The 24707-nt window shown below is 43.1% G+C and overlaps 1 long non-coding RNA gene across 1 annotated transcript in view; it reads left to right on the top strand.

The window, feature by feature from the left end:
• Positions 1–12238: 12238 nt before the first annotated feature.
• Positions 12239–24707, top strand: part of LOC144142109 (uncharacterized) — a 42166-nt gene continuing 29697 nt past the window's right edge. Inside the window, exons 1-3 of the long non-coding RNA XR_013316841.1 lie at positions 12239–12357; positions 19775–19843; positions 23701–23736. This is a non-coding gene — a long non-coding RNA (uncharacterized LOC144142109). The remainder of the gene's footprint in view (positions 12358–19774; positions 19844–23700; positions 23737–24707) is intronic.

Here is a 24707-nt window from a genome sequence, read left to right as displayed (position 1 = left end):
CTTCACTACAGAAATGAAAATAACAAAGCCTTTCATGTGAAACTGCACATGTAGTACAGGGTTATGTAGGAAAAACAATTATGATGATGAGGCATTATATAGCTTCTACTAAGAAGTCGATGCACCAATGAAGAAGGAGACAATACAGTGCACGATTGCGATGGAGAGACTTCAACTAAAAGGTTTGTAAGAAGCATAAGGGGGAAAGCTCAGTGGAAAACTTCGTTATATTAAATGGCTACATTTGAGAAGACACACTGGTGGGATATGCAGAGAGAAATACCCTAAGTTGTATGAACACCTTCTTGACGCGCGAAATAGTAGGAAATGGACATAGAAAGATACCGGTGGTAGAACAAAAAACCAAAATTGACGTCATTTTAATTCCTTGCCCAGGTATTGTTCAAGACTACAGGTGCTAGTAGGACACGAAGCAGCGGTAAAAAGATGGTAAAATGCAAGCTAAGGGTAAATTTTAAAAGTGAAAAGAGGGAACTCATGAAAACAAAGAAACCCCGCACGGGGTCAGTCACGGCAGATCGCAGGAGTCTGTAATATGCCTTCAAATCAAAATCAGCGCTTCTAGACAACCAGACCGAGGTCTGTGTAGACAGGAAATATGACAACCTAACATCGGCAATTAGCGCGTAAGCAGCTGGGGAACAAGCAACATGTACGAAGAAAACTGAAGAACTAACTAAACAAAGGAATAATCGTCAAACGTAAGAATTTAAAAGTGTCAAGTACGCAGATCCCAATTATTTAGCCGAGCTGTCGAAACGTATTATCAGAAATAAAACGAACGACACTAGTGCATACAACATGGCAGCCATATAGGAAACGTGAAAACGGGGGAAACTGGAAAGCAACAAAGAGAACGCTAGCAATCAGCAAGCCCAGGATGAACTAACTGCGAGACGAGAAGGGTAACCTTAAGCACATCTTGGCGGAGATAGTAAAGGCAGCAGCGCGATTCTACACAAGGCTGTATGCAGTGACGTTAGGTCGTGGAAAATACGCAGAGTACACGCTCACCTTGCGATGTCCCACTACTATATAAAGAGGAGGCAGGGAAGCATCGGAAAGGCATAAAAAAGAAAAACCTACAGGTGGCGATGGCGTACCTGAATCTTTTAAGGGAGGGCGTAGATGTGGTACTGGAAAAGCTTGATGCAGTGTTTTTGGAATGTTCAATGACTCAAAAGTGCCCATGGCCTGGAAGAACGCAAACGTTATTCCGATTTACAAAAATAGAGACGCCAGGAACTGCAAAACGAAAAGGCCCTTCAGCCTAATATCAGTTGCTTCCAAGGGGTTTACCTAAATTATACCTGGCCGCACAGGTGACCGCCTGTATTTAAAACAGCAACGGAAGCATGCTCCGTTTAGGAAAGGGTACGTAACCATTAAAAACATCAACCTTCCTAATGATGGGACAGAAAAGTCCGCAGAATGCACTAAACCCCGTTACATGGAATTCATACACTACAAAAGTGCTTGGTTCCGTACTGAGCGCAGCCATGCTAGAAGCACAAAAAGACCAGGGAATACAGGAGACGTACATAATACTTACGTAAGAGACCTGCTCGAAGACCTATATAAGGGATGCATGGGCAGGATCACCCTCCACAAGCAAATCGATAAATTCCTGATCCGAAAGGACGTAAGGCAGGGAGACCACCCTCGCTAAAATAAATCACTGCTAGTCGGGAGGACGTATTCAGAAAGCTTCAGTTACAATACAGTTACCATACAATACAAGACGCGAAAGAGCCCTTCAACGACAACTGCTGTAAACTGACGGCCACTGTCACTTCTGATGACGCGGGGAGGTCCATGACGAAGAAGTAAATTGCGGAGCAGGAACAGTGACACTTCTGCAGCAGTAGCAGATGGTAGCGCGGCGCTCTCAAAGTAACGGGAAAGGTAGTCAACGTACACGATAACCCAACAATTACCCTTCCATGAGCACGGAAACAGTCCCAGTAAATCGATGCCGACCTTTTCGAAAAGGGCAGTGGGTGGATTGAGAGGGCGAAGCCTTCCTGCCGGAGTGGCAGTGGGTAGATTGTGCCACTGGCATTGTTTACAAGTGGCCACATACTTGTCTGTGGTTTTGCGCATATTTGGCCAGTAAAAACGTTGTTTGGCCTAGTGAAGTGTACGGGTGAATCCCATATATCGAGACGTAAGATCGTCGTGCATAAAATTTAAAATGCTGTTGCGCAGGTTTGGCGGTACCACAAGCAAAAGGCTGCAACCATGTGCAGAGTAGTTCTTTTTGTATAGTAGACCGTCACGAACGCAGAAGCGGCTATCACGCCTGTGGGCACGGGCGCAAATGTATAAGGGCTGCAGACTGTTGTCCCGGCGCTGTTCTATCTTGAAAGTGCAGAGATCGGGGAATGGTGTTGACAAAGAAGCAAGACTGTTGTCGAAACTGTCGTCATCACAGGTCGTGGTTTTCAGTGGCAGGCGAGAAAGGCCGTCCACGTCCGCATGCTTACGGCCGCTCTTGTACGCACGGTGAAGGTATACTCTTGCAGAAAAAGGGCCCAACGTGCAAGACGGCCGCAAGGATCCAGAAGGTTGACGAGCCAGCATAGTGAATGGTGATCAGTTACGATGGTCAACGGGTGTCCATAGAGGTAGGAGGGAAATCTCTGCGTGGCGAAGACCACAGCGAGACAATCCTGTTCTCTAACTGTGCAGTTCCTTTCTGACCTACCCAGTGCCCGACTGGCGTAGGCAATAACATGTTCATTAGGATTATGGCATTGAACTAGCAAGGCCCCTATTCCTATACCGCTGGCATCGGTACGAGCCTCTGTAGGAGCCAAGGGGTCAAAGTGTTGAAGTATGGGCCCCGACGTCAAAACGAGCTTGAGCTGGTCAAACACGGCGTCACATTCAGAAGTCCACGTGAATGAAACATTTTGCTGTAGTAGCGATGTCAAAGAATAGGCTGTGTTTGCAAATCCAGGTATGAACCGGCCAAAAGAAAAGGCGAGGCCAAGAAAACTTCGTAGCTCCTTTACAGAATGCGGCTCTTTGAAATCACTGACTGCTTGGATTTTGCGAGGGGATGGTCTGAAACCATTCTTATCGACGAAGAGGCCCAGCACAAGCGTTTGGCGATCTGCGAATCGGCACTTCTTCGAATTAAAGACTAAACCAGCCTTTGCCAAGCAGTCCAAGACAGCAACCAAGTGACTGTTGTGCTCACTACAGGTTTGGCCAAAAATGACAACATCATCGAGGTAGCACATACAGATTTCCCACTTGTCAAACGCTGTCAATAAAACGCTCGAAGGTGGCCGGAGCATTGCAAAGTCCAAAGGGCATTACTTTAAATTCAACCAATCCTTCAGGTGTTGCGAAAGCAGTTTTTTCCTGATCACTCGGGTCCATGGGAATTTGTCAATATCCTGATCTCAAGTCAACGCAGGAAAAATAGGAAGCTGAATGGAGACAATCAATGGCGTCGTCAAATCGGGGTAACGGGTAGACATCTTTCTTAGTTACAGCATTCAGGCATAGATAGTCGACGCAAAATCTCCATGCCCTGTCTTTTTCCTCGACGAGTATGAGAGGTGCCGCCCACGGACGGCATGATTCTTGAATTACGCCATTCCTTAGCATTTCCTGGACTGGGTCGTTGATTATGTGTCGCTCTGGTCCACAAACGTGGTAATGCTTCTGACGAATTGGTCCTGCTCCTCCAGTACGGATTGAATGGTGAGTGCGATTTGGCGGAATTGGAAAGTGCCGTTGCTTGTGACAGAAGTTGAAAACACCTGCATGCTTGGACAGAAGATCGGCTTGGGCACGGCGCTTATCTGGTTGAAGTGACTCACTAATCAGGTGTAGGATCTTGGAGGAGTCCACTGGGTAAGTATTAGCGGATGCGTTCAGCTCTTCGTTCATAACTGTTATTAAAGGTGACGCATGCGGAATCTTGTGGGCAAGGTTGAGACATTGTGGCAACACGACGGGCTCACGGGAGTACTTGACAGTCCACAACGTAGAGTTACCATGGACAACGGTACCAACCGCGCGGGTAACGATGATGTTTTTCTTGGCGCAATTCTGAGAAATGGGCTCAACTAAATCGGCAATTTCACGATTTGGGGCACCGAAGGACCATACGTGGATAAATATTGCACATCGTGCTGGAATGATGGTGTCCTAAAACACGCAAATCATGTCCAATGCGGTCTGGTGGCCAGCAGAGTTTTCAGCAAGCGCAGATAAGGCAGTGGGAGCTATAAAATTTATCCACCTCTACAGTGAACCGTAGCACCACACTGTTTCAAAAAGTCGATTCCCAAGATGGCGTAATGTGTAGTCCGCGGGAGCACAGTAAACTCTGCTCTGAATAAATGGCCGCGAAAGGAGATATTCACTGAACATACTCCAAGAGGGTGCAGCCACTCACCACTCACACCACGAAATGTAACCACCTTGTCCCACGGAAACATCACCTTACTTCCAATCCTGTTTTTAAAACAAACACTCATTACAGACACTGTTGCACCCGTATCTACTAAGGTCATTGTTTGAACATTATGAACAATTTCAGCTTTGTTTTTTAGCATGAGGACAGGCGAAGCTAAATCTGTTGAAGGCAGTCCGGTGAGAGGAATGCTATACGTATTTTCCCCAGCGACCTCACCTTTATTGGTCACCTCATCTAGTTTTCCGGCGGCGGCGACCTGCGCCGGGGTGAAGGCGAACGTCGCTGTCGGAATGTGGGCGGTGTAACACTCCGGCCCGAAGCGGGCAAATAATGACGTGCGGGCGGGTTTCTTCCCAGAAGAGAGCCTCTCTGCCAGTGGTCATTGTAGCGTGAATCGCCAGCCTCGGAGCGGTAGAACGTGCGTGGTGGTTCGTAACTTGTCGCCTGGCGTCGGCGAAGGCAGTAGAGGGAGATGTGGCCGGTAATGCCACAGAAGTAGCAAACGGGGCCCTTGCGGATGCGGTCAGTGAGGTATTCATCATTCGCGCCGCAGAAACGTGGAGCATAATTGTAGCGTTGGGAATAGCGAAGGAGGCTCTCCGGTGGACTATATACCGCGGACTCACGGCTACCACCCCACCTAGGACTATCAATCCGGGTGGAAAAGTTTCAGTCGTTCATAACAGCGCTGGAGGGCTCAAGAGCGTTCGTTTGCACCTGTTCTGTCAATGAGCCTTCGCGCTTACGGCCGCAGTCGGCACGCTCCTGATATTCTTGGTTTCGCAACAGTTCTTCGCGCACGATATGGCGAATGGTGTCGGACAAGTCAGACGATGGGCAGTCGTCTACATTGGCAACGGTAGTCACGTTAGCCGAACGACCAATTTTGGCTTAATGCATCGCAGCTTCAATGCCTCGAATGTGTGGCATTGCTGAATAACATCCGCTGCTGACTCTTGTTTCTCTCTTCCTATGAGAAAATGATAGACGTCTTCTGCAATTCCTTTTTGCAGAAGACGTCTCGGCCGACTCGGCCGAGCTTCAATATTTGCTGGATGCATGTTGTACACGTTTCGCCAGGAATTTTTGCCCGCTGAAACAACGTCTGTTCGGCTCTTTTCTTTTTAGCGGCGGGGTTTCCGAAGCGACCGGTGATTTCTTCGACGAAGCAGTCCCAAGTTGTGAAGTTGTCTTCGTTGTATTCGAACCAAGTGAGCGCGGTTTTCATCCAGGGAAAACACGACGTCAGCGAGCTGAGCAGGGGTATCCGAGCGATTGTATCGGCTCACCCGCCTGTAATAAGTGAGCCTATCTCCAACGTCTTATTCAGCGTACCCACAGAATTTTCGTGGTTCTCGTTGGGGATACCAGCTGGGCGTTGGCGGTTAGTTGTGAAGACGGCTGTCCGCAGGCGGAGGCATTGTATGGGAGCTGGTGGTTGGCCCGCAACGCGACAGTTTCGGTGAAAGTCTTGGAGTTTTGTCGTCGCTTTTTGTAGGCTTTTTGCTTTTATTTCTGTGTAAAATTACATCATATCTCGCAGCACGAAGGGAAAAATGTGCTGCAGGCATACCCCTTTTTGTATTATTGCTAAAATTAGGAAATTGCAGTGACTTGCAACCTGTGCCTTGTTTCCCACTACATGCCGGCATGTAGCTGTCTGTAGTTACATACCGCACCCAAAGTCATGTTTATATCGTAAGCTAAGGGACAAGGGGCAAAAACACATTGCAATTCAATTTCAGCCTTTCTGGCGCCCCGCGCTAAATGTTACCCCGCACCCCACCAAACTGTTATGTCCGGGAGGGATTTATTCAGGCAAGAGCGCAGGCTCCGAAGGCAGTTGAAAGTCAAGCACCGTTGAGCACGACGGGAGCAGAGAGCGGGCATCTTCTTCCTCTTTTCCAGAGATCCCATCTTCCGCATACTCTTTCTTGTCTTCAGCTGATCCAATCCACTTGGCCAAGACAGTGTTACAGAATTGGTTTACCGTTACAATATTGTTAAGGATAAACGGGGAATACTTGAGCCATTTCAGGTTTGCGGACGACATAGTATTGGTGAGTGAGACAGTAGAACACCAGAAACATTGTTTGATTTACTACAATTAGAAAGCACGGCCTTGGGGCTGAAAAAAAATAGGAATAAATCTAAAGTATTGATAAATAGGCATGCAAATACGTCTTCTTCGGCTTATTAAAACGAAACGCTAGAAGAAGTAAAAGAAAATAACTACCTCGGACAGGACAGATGAATATTGCTGACCCAAAGCACGATAGACAAATCCGGCGCAGAATAGGTATCTTTTGGGAGCACTCGTCTCCAACTTCCAAACAATGAAAAGTAAACTCTTGTGTCACCCGAAAGACAAATCTATAACCAGTGTATACAGCCGGTTATGACATAAGGAGCAGAACGTGGCGCTTAGTAAGCTACCTTAGGTCGCCTCAGCGGTTGGTTCAACAGGTCGGCTCAACAACAAGAAGGTAAACTTATGGCGGCTCAACGGGCCACGGAACGAATAATGTTAGGAGTAACACTCAGGGACCGAAAACTGGCTACCTGGATCATAGAAAGAATTAGAGTAGCAGATACAGTAGTTCAAAAAAAAAATGGACATGGACTGCGTATTTAGTGGGGGGAACCGAAAACCAACGGACAATGAGTGTAAGAGATTGGGAACGGAGATATGTGTGTAGAAGAAGGGGAAAATCATTACGCGGTGGAAGGAAGAAATAAAAAAAATTCCAGGCTTAACTGTGGACTCCAGCAGCGCAGGACAGGAGTGGTTGTAGGTCGATAGTGGAGGCCTTCATGCTGCAGTGGACCTGAATTGGTCAATGAAGATGACCCGTGAAAAAAATGGTGCGAAATCCAGAAATGGGAATGCAGACCAGGTATCGTCGTTGTTTTATCAACGACGACTGTACTTCCCAAGTGCGGGTATGGCAAAGTGATGACAGTATCAAATGTACTGCTAAGGAAGTGTTCGCCGGCTCAAAAGAAAACGGGGATCGGAAGGGCAAGTTTGCCTTCAGAAAAATATATTCAAATTATGGCAAACCTATTAACTTTACCGTTGAACTTTAAATGAAGACCAGGAAAAATATAGCCACACAGGAAGACATGCTGCACCATTAGTCTATTGATATTCCTGTGAAGATGTGGCAGGAGCTACATAAAAAAAGCCGTCGGCAGATGGGTCCATGAATGTTGAAACAAGAACGCCTAAAAAATAAACTGCGGGAAAATTGAAACGTAACTACAAAGATAGGACATTTTCGAAAGTAAAAAATGTCGTTCTGTGATAATTCTGGACTCGAAGGATGCCACACAAACGCCCTAGGCATCCAGACCTTTGAGCTACACAATTGTGTACTCAACTGCCCAGCAACAGTCTTTGAGTTGAGTTTCCCGCTCTATGTTTGAAGAGCGCCAGAAGCATTATTTGTCTTCATTCAGAGTATAAGTTATGATTTTGGTACAGGACCTCTGAAAAAATGGGGAGAGTGTGCATAACGAGATGCAAACATTGTAGACCCTGAAAATATATGAATCAGCTAAGGACATGACGTACGCCTTATCAGAGAGCGGATTCAAAAACTTTGTGCTCTGATCCGCGCCTAGACTGTGTAGAAGAGATCTTGTCTTAAAGGTATGCTTTTAAACACGCCTATTAAGCTAATCAAATGTATTTTGGCGTAAGTTTTAAACGTTACCAGCATGGCGGTTTTTTTGGACGAGTTCTTTGTCTAGCACAAAATATTACGTAAACAAGATATTATCCGGAACACTTCCGCATTCCTGATGTGCATTCATTCCAACCACCTGTTTTACATGACGCTGGGAACCACGCACGCGTTCGATACGTGCCATTTTCATTTACAGACGGACCTTCTTCGATCATATATGTTGTAGTAAATAATGCATTTAGGCAAATTATGCGCGACCAGGTAAGAAGTTCTTCGCACTGTAATCACTAAACTGCGTTGCTTTGAACAAAATCTCGTGTGCGGGTTTTTATGTTTTCTGTGTCGTAGGCTGGAAAAGGTGGTTTTGACTTGTGATTCCGCTGGTATTTTGTAAACCAAAAAACATAGTTTTATATTTGCTTAAAATAGCCTAGGGTATTATAGGAGTATGGTATAGCTGAGAACCTAAAAAAAATACTGGAAATAAACTACACAAAACCAATCACTAAACCTTAAGAGAAGCTGTATCAGTTGAAAAAAATACTACACGATGCTACTTTATGATGACATCAATTATGAATCAGTGCTCGGCGTGTTAACGACGGGCTAGGGGCCCCAACCCACTATTTGGAGCGGTTATTTACAATGCACTGCTAAACAGTTGATAAGTATATTGCGTGAATTACCGTGTTATGTTTTTGCCTAATAGTGGTTAGGCCTCACAAAATTAGGGCAACGGTGTTAAAATTTTATATTGCCCTTTGTTGCCAGAAGAGGAGAATTCAAGGAAAATTTTCCAGATGGTTTCTGCTTTACTTGATGTGAAAACAGTGTGTCTGTAAGAAAGTTCTATTCCCTATAATAACAATGGCTCAAAAACATTGGGGTGGCAAAAATTTTTAGACGGCCTCGCTCGGGGCAACACTAGCGTAGAACATGGCAAACACTCTGGAGTGAACAGACAGATAACAAGTTACAGGTTATAAAACCGCGCTTTGAACCATACACCCCTGAAGCACGCAACAGACACACGGAAGTCGCCTTGGCTAGGCTACGTATAGGGCACACCCATGACACACACTCGTATCTGCTGACGGGATCTTCAAGACCCCAGCGCAGCTGGCGCGGAGATGTCTATCTGTAGTTCACATACTCATTCAATGCACAGCACTTCACACGGCGTGACGCAAACACTACCCCCAACTATACAGACTACACGTCCCTGTACACCCAGCGTTTTTTTTGTCTCACGATCCTATATTTTCTATCAAGTGTGTTTTTCAAAATATTTAGAAGTGGTTTAATTTTTAGACCCCATTTCATACCACGCATGATCACTCCCTGGCCCTATATGCCAGCCATGCTCACTGTCGCTATGTCATTTTACTTGTGTTTCTTCTGATTTATCTTAGTGTTTACGGTTTCACCTCTCGTATATAACCATTGTTGTGGCGCTGTTTGCACCAGTCGGCCTTGCGTCATTAACACCCAACCACCATAATTTTTCCTCGCACGGTTGTGGTGTAGCCCAATCAATCAGCCACATTATATAGCACATCCTATAAGTGTACAAAAATATTGCTTTTGTGAAACATGGCTCTTTCAAGGAAACGCTGTGTCATGCAACATTATTGAAGTTGTAGCAATGACTTGGCCAACCCTGTTTTCTTTAAAGCAACTGCATTCGGAGTGTGGAGACCTCTACCGAACAAATGGCTCAAGTATTCATATGTTTATTCACGGTCATAATATTCATTTTTTCATCATCGGATGTTGGTTTTCGCCGTGTTCAGGCCTGCAGCAGCGAGCTTCCAGGTAAGGCACTCGTAACTTTTTACAGGGCTATTCTTCCCAGCTGCTCTACTTGAAGACGCCAACCTTCTTTAATTGTCAGTGCATCCCCGTTAGTCGCTTACAAACTCATGGCGTTTCAAAACATACATTTGTTTCCAGGTAGCGATACAGAACCTGCTGACTCGAAGTAGGGTTTCCTTTTTATAGTTTTGGATTAAAGCTTACACTTGCAATTGCCTGTCCAGAAGAACTGACACGAGTGCGCCTGTTTAAATGCAAGTGTCTTTGAGAACTGTTTCGAGTTCTTGTACGTCAGATGGCCATTCACTAAACACCGGTTCCTGTGGCTCATCAGAAAACCCAATCTGATTGGCAATCAACTGGGCTTCAGTGGTTTCCGGACGAAGTGATTTTTCTTGTCTCGACAACAAAAGCAAGCATTTCATTCATCACGTCTGATGTAGTTGATGCGGGGTAAAAATGAAGCGAATAAGCTAAGTATAATTACACCGTGATAGTCAGGATTACTGTTCAGCTTTCCCTTGTTGTAACCGGATGGACCATGTTCTCGACATTGATCAGTCAAGAGAACTGTTCTGGGATAGCGAGTAGTTCTTTTATGTGCTTAATTTGTTGCCACAATTGTCTTCACTGTCGCCTTGAGCGCCTTTTTGGATGTTCGCAAATTATGATATCCGTTTTGCACGTAGTCGAACTGGTTCCTTACGAGTTCCGCACTCGCCAGCAAGCCAGCTACTTCAAGAACGTCGATTTATTTGTCTTCGGTCTTTATATTTTGGGGTAAGGTTCGTCAATAAAGACTCAAGCTCTTCAATTAGCAAGTTCGAGGTTACTCGGCATTGCAGAATTAAACAAAATACAAAACAAAGGCTAGATGGGGAGAAAGTAGCGGTTTCAAAACGGGTAAATAAATAATGCTGTACCGAACACGCAAAATGCACGAACTAAAACCGAAGATTACGCGGTCTCCAAAGACTGATACTGTCGCTCCCAATGATCAATCGTGGGCAATAGTGCTCTTTTATACTCCTCCAATAATGTGACGTGTGGTCCGCAGAGCCTAAAGTCGCGTTGAGGAAGGGGTCAAATGGTGGGTCGAGGAGTGCTGCTGGCGACAAAACGCATCGGGCTAGTTTAAGGTACGCCGAGGAAAGCCTGAGAAAACACCGCGAGCATTAGGCGGCACTGAACCACCACTTCTGCAGATGCCATCTAAACATTGAAAGTCTGTCTGTACATTGAAAAAACTCATAGGTTGGTGCATTTTCTCGGTAGGACGATACTGCATAACCTTAAAACACTGTCACAATTATTGCTTCTGTAAGACTGCTAGATGCCACCAATCATTGCCGGTATAAATGACGCGTATACGGAGTATACGGGAAACACACGCGGTCCGATTTCAGCCTTCACTCAAGCTATAAAAAAGCGAAAACCTTGCGCAACATTCCCGTGTTCACAAATCATGTGATTCCCCTGTTGTGGGAATGAATATCTTCTATATTTATACCTCCGCGTGCTGTACTCCGCATAAACTCGGTATTTATATAACAGTATATGCAAAAGGTTTCTGCAAGGGAGTGGTTTTCTAACCGGAGGTGAAATAAAGAAAGGCTAATATAGAAGTTTCAAATAAGTGCGTTGACACATTATTCAATGCATATAAGGCATACTCGTTCTCTTATTTATCCAAAATACGGCTGAATATAAACCGCCAATGGACGGACTTGTTGGGCTCAATAAATTAAGTAAAGAAATGTAAAGACCTCTCAATTCATCCTTATTAGAACTGCTACACGTGTAGAACCGCTACGCGTGTCTGTGTGCTGTACATAGAAAACGTAGGCTTTTTGCTTTTTTCTACGTACAAATACATCATATCTCGCAGTACCACGGGAAAAAATATGCCGCAGGAATAGCCTTTTTGCATTAATGCTAAAATTAAGAAATTCCAGTGACTTGCAACGTATACCTTGTTTCCCACCACATGCCCGCATGTAGTTGTCTGTAGTTATATATCGCATTCTAGGCCATGTTTATATCGTAAGCTAAGAGACTATGGGCAAAAACACATTGCAATTCTAATTCATCCTCTCGGACCCCCTGCGCTAAATATTTATTGCCAAGTTTATTGTCATCACTCTTTTTTACTTTACCTTAACAAATTGTTTGGATGGGGTAGTGACGTTCCTATCAATATTAATTAGAATAAAACCTCGGGCTAAGTGCACAAAAACCAGTCAATGTGATGTGACACGAAAAGTAACCATTTTTGCAGGTGTCGGTCCAAGACAGTTCCGTGCAAAAACATTCGCCGGAAATGTGATGAGATATTGCAACAAGGAAGTTCTTGCTTTAGCAAGGATTATGCCACCACACAAACTCCGAAAAGTATGTGTCTACTTCTCTTCTTTTTCTTCGACCTGACATTAATAATACCGCTCAAACAATGGGTAGTTATAGCGCCATCGCTTTATAAGTTGTTAGAAAATGGCCTGAAAACCCTTCGCACTAGATCCGTGGTTGATAAGTGCTACAATTTGCCATCTTTGCCGTGCTGAGTGATGCCTTCTGGTAAGAACAGCAGGAGCAGTAATCAAAGTGTTGTCCTCGGGGGAGCTGGAAGGGGTGACGGCTGGGCGTCACCAACGCATTTGAGTCTATTAGCAATAAGGAATTACCTACTTCTGAAAATACTAACGCCGCGCATATGCTTGCAAAAAATTGAATTGAAATCACCTTCAATGAGATTTAAAGGGAACGCGTTTAGTTATCCTTAATGTCTCTGATCTGTCACCCCAATGGTAGCAAAATTGGCATGTACTTTCACTCAGGTTAAAATAAGAAAAATTCAATCACCAATCCAATTCGGGATTGTTGTAAAAATACACGTGAACGCTGAGAGCCTGATTATTAGCTCAGAACAAAGCGCGAATATTAAAATTCTAAAACATGTCGCTGATGGAATCACAGGCAAGGAAAATATTTTTTGTACGTTTCACTTAGGTTATTCAATCAATCAGTTACAGAGTACAGTGAACTGTACATTTGTCACACATGAAAGAGACATGGTTGGCAAAAAAGGCAATTTAATGCCTGCCAAAGTGCCGTAATCTGTCCCAGTCAATAAAGCGCACAAAGAGCATGTTTGAAACGTAAAAGCAACGACAGGTTCGCATTTTTTGTAACAGTTTTAAAACATCGCCTGAAAAACATTCATACCTCGACACCTGTCTGCAAGAATTGCTTTATAACAATGGTGAACTGTAACGTTCTCTTTTCAATGATACAAAGCAAGGAATGTGTGGAAATGCCCACACCTATTTAATAGCAGATAATGTCCTTTCTACTACCAGATCATGCATTTCTACTCGCCAAAAATGTTAAAATCTTCTGACTTTATTCCTTACTAAAGTGACAGACATTCATACTCGTCAAGTTTTAAAGAAAACCTCAGTGATGCCATCTAAAATAAAATTAACTAAAGAAAAGAAGGAAAAAATACTTTTGAGGCATTCGTATATTTGTGGGTATTTTCTGTTTAAACGAAATTACTAAGTGGGTTTTTTGCACTATCGTGATGATTGCTGGATGTGCATTCAATAGCTGAGGGATCATATACATTAGCTTTTCTGTGCCATAGTTCGTTCGTATTCTCTCACTACAATATTTTATGCGTCTAAAGCTGTAAGTATGCTACCTGTGAGAAAATGCATCGTGAAATGCAAACGCGTTGCATATGAGTATATGACATGTTCTCATCGCTCTTTTTTGTTTGAAATATTTTCAAAGGTTAATATATTGTGGTTTTGAACGCATGAAGGAGAATGCGTTCTAGGTGGAACACTTTTAATTATCCGTATTATTCTGTTCTGTAGTTATTACTTTCCTTGTTTAGTTCTCGTTTCATGTTAAGAAACAGTAATGAATGCGCAAGTATACTAAAGATGAATACAGGTGCTTCGTTACCAAATTGGCAAAAACATCTAATTTTCCCGATTACGCCAATTCAGCGCAAAAAATCTGGTGAACTTTGTTGATGTGATATGTCTAGTCAAGTGTTTCATGAAGCCTTTGGCATGTGACCCGATCAATCAAATCTCCTTAAAATGTTACTTGAATGTAACGGGTTATACTCCTATTTCTGGCTGAAAAGTAACATATTTTGTTGTTTGTGGTTTAGTTGAAGCCTTTTTATTATTATACACATTGATAAGTGCTTAAGACATGTGTTTGCTTGTTCTTCCAAGCTGTCCATATCTTCGCCAGTAATAAAAAAGACACTTGTATCACGGGCGTATAAAATTATGTCTGGCGTTTCTGGCATATCAACAATGTTAGTTATATATATCAGGTAGCATCGGCGGTAGCACCCGGCGATGCCCAGGTGGACCTATATACTTTGTACACTGACTGGTATAAAACTTGTTGAATTCTCCTAATTGTCATAATTAGTTATTTCACAGTGGAGTCGTGTACAATTCGCAACTTCCGCTTTCTCCCACAACATGAGCTCTACCTGAGGCGTGCGTCTTTGTGAACGGTTGAAACTGGTGTGTTATTGGAGATATCCTTCAAAAAAAATTTATGTGAGAGAATTAAGCGATACTTCAATTTTTACACGTTCAATTTTTAGCAGCGCAAGTAATAGAGCTTTAAAATCACGCCATTTGACGCCCAATAGGGCATCAAAATCACGCCATTTGAAGATCAAGAAACAAATAACTTTTTGAGTTCAGCTGAAACGTTGACACCTATCAAGCCCTTACTTGCTCTTACATGTCGCGCGTCATGTTGAGTGGAGAATACATATTTACTCCCACAAGGTGGCGCGCTGAGCTGAACTCTTTTCATAATTAAGACGAACTCTCCTGGGAAGCCATTGCCACCTACAATTTCTTATTCCATGTATGTAGATGACGTCCAGATTTCCTTTAAATCATGTAATGGGTCAATCTGCGAACGTGAAGTCCAGCTGGGCATCAAGAAACTTGCTGGCTCGGCAGACGAGCATGGTTTTAAACTTAACCCTGGAAAAAGCTCTTGCGTTGTGTTCTCCAGGAAGCGTGGGGTCTATGCCGACCCATGCATTACTCTTAATTGTGTGTCCGTCCCTGTGAACAAGGTCCACAAGTTTTTAACAGTTATGTTTGACCACAATCCTACATTCAGTCCACACATTAAGGAACTCAACCATAAATGTCGCAAAACAATTAATATCCTAAGGTCCTCTCATACCAACCGTAGGATTTCGACAAAGATTTCCTGCTATGCCTGTATAGTGCTTTGGCTGGGTCTCGTTTGGACTTTGGCATTGTGGTGTATGGGTCGGCGACTTAAACAGCGTTGCGAATGCTTGACCCAGTGCTACACGCGGGGTTCGGTCTTGCATCGGGTGCTTTTTGCACTAGCCATTTCCAATGTTTGTATGTCGAGTGTAACAAGTTGCTTGGGAACCAACAAAAATAGATGGACTTGCTTCATGCTTCTAAAACTTCATCGCTGACTGACCATTGTTTTATCCTGTTTTTACAATATCTGCATCATTGCTGTTTGTAACTCGCCCATCCGTTCCTCTGCCCTTTTCGCTTAGGGTGAGAGAGCGAGCCTCGAACCTCGGCGCTTCTTTTTTAGATGTGTACAGATCATTTTTTTCAGACATTTAACCACCTTGGCAAGTTCGCCCCGTGTCCTGTGCCCTTTCTTTTATAAAACATGAGAAAAATTGGGTACCATGAGCTGCAATACTGTAGCATTTTCTGTCTTTTCAGTTTAAATACCCGTGTGCGAAATTTTACAGTGTCGCTTTTAAACCCTCCACTATGGCGTCTTGCGCTGATCATGGTCCGAATTTCAATGCAGCCAGAGCCGTGAGCATAAACACAACCATTCTTTCAGCAGAAGTGTTTAGAATTTTACTCATTGTAGGACACAATTTTCAAAATCAGATCCCCAATTACATCCTCTATTCAGGTTCCTTAACTGGTGTTCGTCCACTATTATCGCACAAGCCCCACAAACACCACATAGTTAATTTCGTGTTAGACACCATTATGTTGGTTTGTGCGCAAAAACATGAGCTCCTGCTCTGCTATAGTGTAATTAGTGCGAATTACAATAAAACACCTCTTGATGATATCGAAATACAAAAACGCAGCCTGATCATGTTTGCGCTTATGGATTCAGTTGCCCTAACACTTGTCAAACCCTTTGAAATTGAAGCAAGCATAAACAACATCCGGAATAATGTTGCCACCGGCTTCAAAAAGATACATGCAATTCCTTCACAATATGTGTCTGACATCCTATCTCTAATTTTAACCACCATCATAACTGTAGCTTTTGAAAACGAAATTTTTTCTGGCTGTATAAAATTAGCCAGAATATCTCCAGAAAATAAAAGCAGTTGTGTAAAAGAATTGTAAAAGATGATGGTTTGAGTTTATTGGCGCAAGGCCAACAATGGCAAAGAGCGCCAAAGACAGTAAAAACAAAAGTGAAGCGAATCTATGAAGATGGGTGGTGTATAGGGCCAGGATGATTTTCCATAATATAAAAGGAGATACAAAAACGACGTATGTTAAAAACTGAAAAACACGCAAAACTGAAAAAAAAACTGAAAAAAACTGAAAACATTGGGTTGTCGGCCAAGAAGTGCGATGTGTGTAGCGGGATGTGTTGTCTGTACAGTTCAGAAAAGTGTTTGCATCGTGTAGTGTCGAGAGCCTTGCATTGAATGAGCATGTGAACTACCGATAGGGCTTCTCCGCACCTGCTGCACTTGGGTCTCGAAGATAACTTGTGCAGAAATGAGTGTGTTGCATGGGTGTGCCCTTTTGGAACGATTGATACGTTATACTTCTGTTTGCTTTGTTACACAAAGTCTGTACTAATCCAGGACTTTCTTGGTTTACTAACGCTTGCTACCTAGCCTGTGAGAAAACGCTGAGTATTAACGTAAACGTTTTTCAAAGCTGAATTGTTGTACTTAGTGTTTGGGTCTTTTCTTCTGAGTATACAACTCTACACTGTATCACAGGTAAGCGAAGTCGGGACAAAATATGTCAATGAGTCCTACCGGTCAATTTGTGTTGTTTTCAGGCCATCTCATTTTTAATTCTTTTTAATAGGGAAAACAAAAAAATAATCGGCAAGTGATCACTTATGGCATGAGATAATAAACCAGCGGCGATATCACGTTGATGCACTTTTGAAATACGCAAGTTCAATAGCGCTGCTGTTTTCCCTCTCAGCCTTGTTGCCTTAGTAATAAGACTGTCATTTCATTTCCTGTCATTTTATTTGCTTTAAGACCTCAGAGGGGGCCTTCTAGAATTGTGCAAGAAACTGATGACTTAGTTACGAAACTTCTCGTGAAGAAGCATATTCTCCCAGCCTATTTGTATTTAAATAACCCATAACTCACTCAAATCACCCAGTGCGATGCATAATCGCTTTGACAATTCTATTTTGTCAAACTTCCATTGTACGAATATCAGTTTAAAGTGGGCGTTCGCAGCACCCGCTCCAATTTGTACTTGAATCATTCATCCCAAATACTGCAAACGAGTGAAAGCACCTTCCAGACCCTATCGCTGCTATCGCTGATGTCACATTGTTTAAGAACTCCCTCTGTAAATCTCGTGTAATTTCGCCATGCCTATGACTCTGTTTTCTCTTGTTAGTGTATTTTTGTGTGTGTGCGTCATTCAAAAACGCAATCATGTTGAAAATTGCTGTTAAAACTACCCTCTTTCTGCTTCATATGATGCAGTCATTCTTTTTGTGGTTTTTAGACTGCTATGGCGTGCATATAATTTTTCTCTGCCGCATTTCTTGTTTTCTGTGCGATGTAAACCCACTCCTCACTAGAATGCTTTGGCCTTGAGAGTAAATAAATAACTACAATAATGGATGTATAAGTAAATAAACTGCAAAAGTCCGTGGTCACAGCAGATTGACCGAATAGGTCTTCTAGGAAATAAAAAAATGAAATTTGTTACGAGCAGGTGGCCGACTGATAAGAACGTAAAGATACCCATGGTCAGATTCAGGCATTCGATGTCGGGCTTGAATATTTACGTTCAGCAAACAATACCTTATTAGGTAGTACCAGTATTGGTTTAATAATTCACTGCCACGTGAACACGTGAGCAAATTACATACGTACTTGGGGAAACGTGGAGCACTTTCACCACACAGCCTTGTCTCCGAAAAAAGCAAAACACCAAAAGGGAACGAAAAGGATTGAGATAGACTGCATAATTAACCTTCGATGTTCTCGACGCCTCGTGCGTTCAACTGAGACCAAAAAAAAATGCTTAAAAAATTTAGAGGACACAGATCAGAATAACAACTCGCTTCAGAAACTGCCATTGACGAATTAACACTCTAATGGCAACGTCATGTTGACGAACAACATATACTCCAGCACCGATAGAATCTCTGCCCGGCCTTCCTGGGCAAGATGACTGCAAAATTTCTTGAAGTATCTTTCCTTTCTACATTCGTATAGCTATTTTTGGAAAAATGTTCACTAATTTTATGTAAATTTAAAAGAGCAACCAAACGCACTTCTTTCGTAAAAGTGGTTTTGTGGCAGGTAGCTCCTCATTATAAAATATCATTCATTCATTCTTCAGTTCAATGACTTCCCGACAATCTTGCCAAAGATTGGAGTATTTGTAGTACCACAAAGTGTAGTATAAACCTCTCGCAAGTTAGTATGTTTCACTGCCGGCCCCCTTCATTGCAAAATACCTGAAAATATACAACCCCTTTAGGGCTGCGTTAAAATCACGCAAAATGTTGCGGTTTTTTGCTACTTCATCAATCACTCTTTTTCGGCGGCATTGAAGGTCATGTACACTTTAATAGATACACTTAGGGCGGTTCGGTATTGCGTAATGCATCATTTTATGCAATGTTGTTTCACAGCCTCTTTTACCCACTTTCAAATTGTGTCTACCTTGTCTATCTTTTCACCCAAACAACATGCGTGAGAACACGTAGCAAGACTGGGCGGGAAGATGGCTTCTCAGGAAAGGGGCAAAATTGTCGAGATAGAATGCAAGAGTGAGTACGTCCATGGTGAGAGCCATATGTGCAGAAGCGTACTCAGAAATGTACCCTTCTAAGTCAGAGGTGGAAGTGCACTTAGTACACGATAAATCTTCCACCCAACCACAGAAGCATTTTCAATGGAGACAACCCAAAATCAATGAGAACGATACACCGTTTTAGAAAGGTAAAACTACAGCAGACAAAACACAGAGGATGATGGCACTACCGTGCTTTTGATGCAAAGCCGGGATACTTCTCTTGGGCAGCAGTATTCTGTTGCCACCTTTTCAACTTTATACGTAGAGTTGACAGTGCCTCCAGTGGTCAGGTAACGGTACCATCGCCTATAATGAAATCTCCACACCCGAAGAATGATTGTTACCGTTCCGGAAATACTGACCTGCCACGTCTTAGGTTCTATTTCAAATGTTTTTTCTTTTATCCTATCAAATATACTTTTTATGGTGTTCTTAAAAGTGCCCCCTATCGAACGTAATGTCCATTGACACACAGAAAGGTAGGCTATAATAATGAAAAGAGGGGGGTCTGTGGCTCCGATTTCTTTCATTATATCTCCGTTGGAACGTCTCTAGAAGAAGGTCAGTATAAGTGGTTGCCAAAAATTGACTACCACTTTTTTTTGTGTACTTAAGATATCCGTATGGCAAATATATTGCGCATGTATGCGATGGTTTCTAAGGTGTTTTAAAAGTGTTGACTAGTTGGCTTGAATTTTCTCTTCCAGGCTATGACTGCGTTTTGCGAAGTGGTAAATGCCTGCATGAATTCATTGCCGGAACCAACAGTTGGCATGGTAGGCAATCTTTTTGCATTATGAGTGCGCAAACTGCAGTTCAATACCGATTCATCTCCAAATAAATATTTTTGGAGTTACGAGACCAATTTTATAAGTGCTAACATACATTTTTACAAGACCACTAGAAGCTATTGTATGCACTCACTGAAGATAAAGCGCTGAAATTCAAAGCATTTTTGTTACATGTGACAACACAAGCATACCAAAAGAATTATTTCCTCAAGATTTCCTGACACACAATAAAGAGGACAGGCTGTATATAGAAGTACATGCCGGGTATGTGTTCTGATTGTGGGAAAGGCTATACCGAAGGACGAGGCAAATGACCGTCCTACAGAACAGGGGCTGCACACGTCGTCATTATCTTTGAAATTCCGTTGTGGAATCCGACTTCGCGAATAAAACGGTGGTCTAGAAACCCCAGCTTTCTTGCTGCACAACAGCGGTAATAAAATTTTTCTTGAATAAGGCCTCGCATGGCGCACCAGAGCAAGCAATATAGGGAGTACTGTGATTCAGGATAAAATATTGTTTATTTGGCTAATGCGCAACAAATAATTCTCAAGTACATATACAAAAACTTCACACAAAGTGAATGGTCCCCTACATTTGTTTGAGGACAAATGTAACTAGCGCATAGACACATCAAGGTTTCGCAAATCAATAAAACTACTCGAAAACCAATCCCGAAAGAGCGAAAACTGCATCTAAAATATTTGGATACTCGATTACGGGTCGTACATCTAAAATCGCTCAATCAATGTTGAGGAGAGCGATTTTCCTTTCGAGGAGGGTGAAAGACAGCAGGATTAAACCATGCAGGCATACGCAAAAGGTGGGCAGATTTTCGCTTGTTGAATAACTTGGAGCAGTTCTACACCACGTATCGGGTTGCCTGTATAATTTCAACAATTTTGCACTTTTTTGGCGCCACATCATTCTTCAGAGCGCGCCTCAAAGGACATTCCAAATATTTTTTCTCTGTACCTATTCTGCATCAGACCACTCGTCGCCAGCCTTGCGTATTTCTTGTTTGTACGCGAGACTGGAAAAAGGCGCGTGAAGCGTCCGACACCTCCCACCATCTAATTGCTGAACTCCAATTGTCGGGCAGGGTACTGCTGCAGGCAAGCTGAGCAAGACATAGTGGGAAAGCCTGGCGAAACAGAAAGCGTGAAAATGGCATATTGATTACACTAAATGCGTAAACTGCGGTCTTTTATAAAATGTTACTTAAAGTAGTTAGGGCCGATATGACGGTGCATATATTTCGTCTCATGGAGCATAGCATCAACAAAACAATGTTTCCTTCATAACAATTTTAAACCTACGTATCAACAAGCAATGGGAAAGACTGCACACATCGCATCATGGAGTTTGCCTTTGCTTGAAATTTTACAGCCTTCGTATCTACGGCATAATTTCATTCATTCTATCATCTGCGCTGAAGGGCCCACACAAACAGCCTAGCCGGAACACCACGGATAGCGACACTGAGGGACGAATTCTCGCGAAGCACCCGTGAGGCCCTCGGAAACTGAATTGGTTCACGTGTGTTGATGCACACGCACAGACAACCGGCGCTGAACGATCAGGCTCAGGCAAATGAGCCGTTCCACCCTCGTGTTGTCACTGGCTCTGGGAGCTGCATGGCTTTGAGCAAGCGAAGCCATAGGAAAAAAAAAAGCCGGAGCTACTCCACCGGCTGCTTATTGCACGGCCGAATAGTTAAAGAACGTTTTTTATGTGCTACGAATAGTTTTTTGTTTCTGGTAAGGAATTTTCTTGGAAGAAATAAAAAGGAACCTCTGCTTATGTCTTACACTTTTCATCCACAGAATTTCCGTGAATCTTTTTTGGCTGGGAATATATCTGAGTAATGACAAAACTCGAGTGGACTTTCGCACCTTTGTGGCATTTGGTTTATCAAATATAAGTTTTCGAGAAGGACAAAAAAGGTAGCCGTAATTTTACATCCACGGCCTTAGTAATTTCGCCGACCGCTTTCAATACTTTAAATATATGCTCTCGGTGGAAAATTTAGGGACCGGAAAACGGTATGCAGGAACTATACGCCCCATTGTCGAGGAGAACTTCGAATGGACAGAAATAGGCTGATGAATAATAAATAAATAATAACTAATTATCATTGATGATTACCCAGCAACAAGGGATCTAGTATGTGACCCATAGGCCCTTCATTGCTTCTTTGGTATAGAGCGTTTCGACTTCGTACTGCAATATACGGCCATTCCACTGTGTCCCGAGGACTCTGTAGGGCTAAGTTCCGAGCTAGCGGCTCTGATGTCGCGCGCCGCGCGCTGCACCCCTGCCAAATTTGGCCTCTACAGCTAGAGCACAGTATCTAATAATCACCTAACTAACGAGCCTGCAGCCAGGCAGAGGTGTTTCTTATAAATCTTGCATTTTAAAGGTTCGTCGCACTGAAAAACAATAAAACTGAGCGTGTTAGAATTCGTGAAGATGTTTGGGAGCTCGTTTTAGCTCAGACACAATACATGATAGTTTATTCCACATTGTGAGAAAAAGAATATCTAAAATGCTTACATGAAAAATCGCCCTAAAATAATCTATTTTTTTCTTTAAATCATTTTTAATACTTTGGTACAGCCGTAATACCTCATGAAGAATTTGGATACAAAATTCCCGACCGAGTACAACCGCAGCTGCGTTTTGCTTCCCATGACACTCTGTGCAGTGGTGGTAAGCTTGTAAATAGTAGATGAGCAGTGAAAAGTTATTTGAGGTGGTTACCAGAACACTCCTTGTAGCGTCATTGAGGCAGACGGTGTCCGGTAAAAGAAAGTTTGCTGTCCAGGTTTTCTAGAGCTATCAAGATACCTCTGTCAAAAGTAACCAGCCATTTCCTTAAAAAAGCAGCATGGGAAGTCAACCAGTGCAACGATCTGTGCTTATCAGCTTTGGACATTACCAGAAATGCGAGGATTTCTCAAGGCTAACTTGAAATTTGAATCCGGACGAGTACACTCATTTGGTGGTATTACTAGATTGCATAAGAATTATCGTTAGCAGTTTTGTTGGTTCCTCCACGGTTCTTATGCTATTCATTACTGCCCCATTCGACGGTCGTTAATGGCAGGACAAAGGAGAATTTCCCTCTGGGAGACATATTCAAAAACTGTTGAATAGAGATGTGTAATAATTCCAGAACCTAGAACAGAAGAATGTGTGGAACTCGAAGCTCAGACCAATTTTAAAACACTAGTGTCAGCCAGGAGTGTTTAGTTATCTGCGCGCATCATTCAGTACGCCATCATATTCCTTTACAGCGTAGCTGCCGCTTTTGCGTCTTGTGCGTGAGATTGGGGGGAACGTAAGGCATTCTAAAGGCGGAGATTATATTTATATATAGCGTTGACGTGAAAGTTCTTTTAAGCATTGAGTCATAATGAATTTAGCATATGTACTCATTTTGTTTGCGGTGTTTGTGCTGTTTGTGCTGTGTTGCTCCTGCAATAAATGAGTTGAGTAGTAAGAATTACCTAATATTCCTACAAATATTCGGGGCGACAACGATATCGACTAAAATACTGAAAACGCAAAACGACAGTAGTAGTTCGTAGAGAGTACTTTGTAGATATAAGCACAGATAAGTAAAAAGAAAAACGAATGGTTTTTTTTGAAAAACACCTACGGCGGAAATCTCACATTTTTAGCAAAACTTCAGGAAATACAAGGGCGTTGTGGTGTAAATGGTCTTTTTTCCAAAAATATTATGGCCCCAGATCATCCGTGACGTGTGCATGAGCGTTTGGGCAAGTTATAGAAACAGTAAGTATTATTGTTGATAAAAAATATTTTATTTATTGTAGGTTGTGGACTGCTACACTGAATCCTTCCTTAACGAGGTAAATAAGAGACTTGACTCACTTAGAGTTTTCTCGTGGAAGCACTTTTTTAGCAACCAAAAATTGTTCATTCAAATTTTCAAAGCAGTGCATGCAATAATGTTCGAGCCAGTGCAACAATTATGTGTTCTTTTTCTTTCTCGCTCCTATGAACTCTGAAGGGACCCTGCCACACTCTTTGAGCAGTGCATGTAAACCTGAGCGACGTTAGAATTACACTGCCAGGAATACCTGAGCAAAATAATACACGGGCACGTGAAGCGGTGAGCGCGCAAATCGCTGTGAAAGACACGAAAAACCCAACCGCGCTCTCCTAAGTTCTCCTCATTATGCACTCCTGGCATGGCCTAAATGAAGTCACTGGTCAACTTCGGGGCTAATTTCTCCCATTTCCGCCGTCGTCAGCACTGTGTACGAACCTTTTCTATCCCTGAACCTGTACGCAAAGTTTTGTCGTTTCTCTTTTATTTTGAGTCCGCGCGAGGTTTGATTGATGACCTCAATACTTCCCTTTAAACCAGACCACTCGGCAACAAACGTTTATTGCTTCAAGAACGCCCTCCCAGCCCGAGTGTGCGCTTGCGAGCAGAAACTCATGCCTGCTGTTTTTTGGCAGCAGACCGGAAATAAGCCCCTCCACGTTGCGGAGAACATGAGAAATCTCCCTTGCCAGCGATATATCGAAGGCCGCGGAAGAGAACGCTGTGAGCCGGTCCGCTCTCCGGGAGGGAGTGCGCAGCTTTCGTCGCGTTGTCCGTAGTGGAGTCGAGAGGGAACGATTATGTGCCATTCCTCATCGCGCGCAGTTTCGGTGATAATGAACCGATTTTCATAGTTCTTGCGGGAGGAGATTGCTGGGACAATAGAGTTTACCCAAAAATACACACCCAGTAGTCGATGGTAAGTGTTGCAGGGTTCCTTTATAACAACGCGGAGTCATTGCTTCAGAAAGTTTTAACATCTTTTGTCCG

This window comes from Haemaphysalis longicornis, unplaced genomic scaffold, assembly GCF_048455015.1.
Source record: "Haemaphysalis longicornis isolate Haplotype H1 unplaced genomic scaffold, Haemaphysalis longicornis Haplotype H1 scaffold_6, whole genome shotgun sequence".
Taxonomy (NCBI): domain Eukaryota; kingdom Metazoa; phylum Arthropoda; class Arachnida; order Ixodida; family Ixodidae; genus Haemaphysalis; species Haemaphysalis longicornis.
The sequence above is the reverse complement of the archived record's forward strand: the minus strand, read 5'-3'. Positions and strand labels throughout refer to the sequence as shown.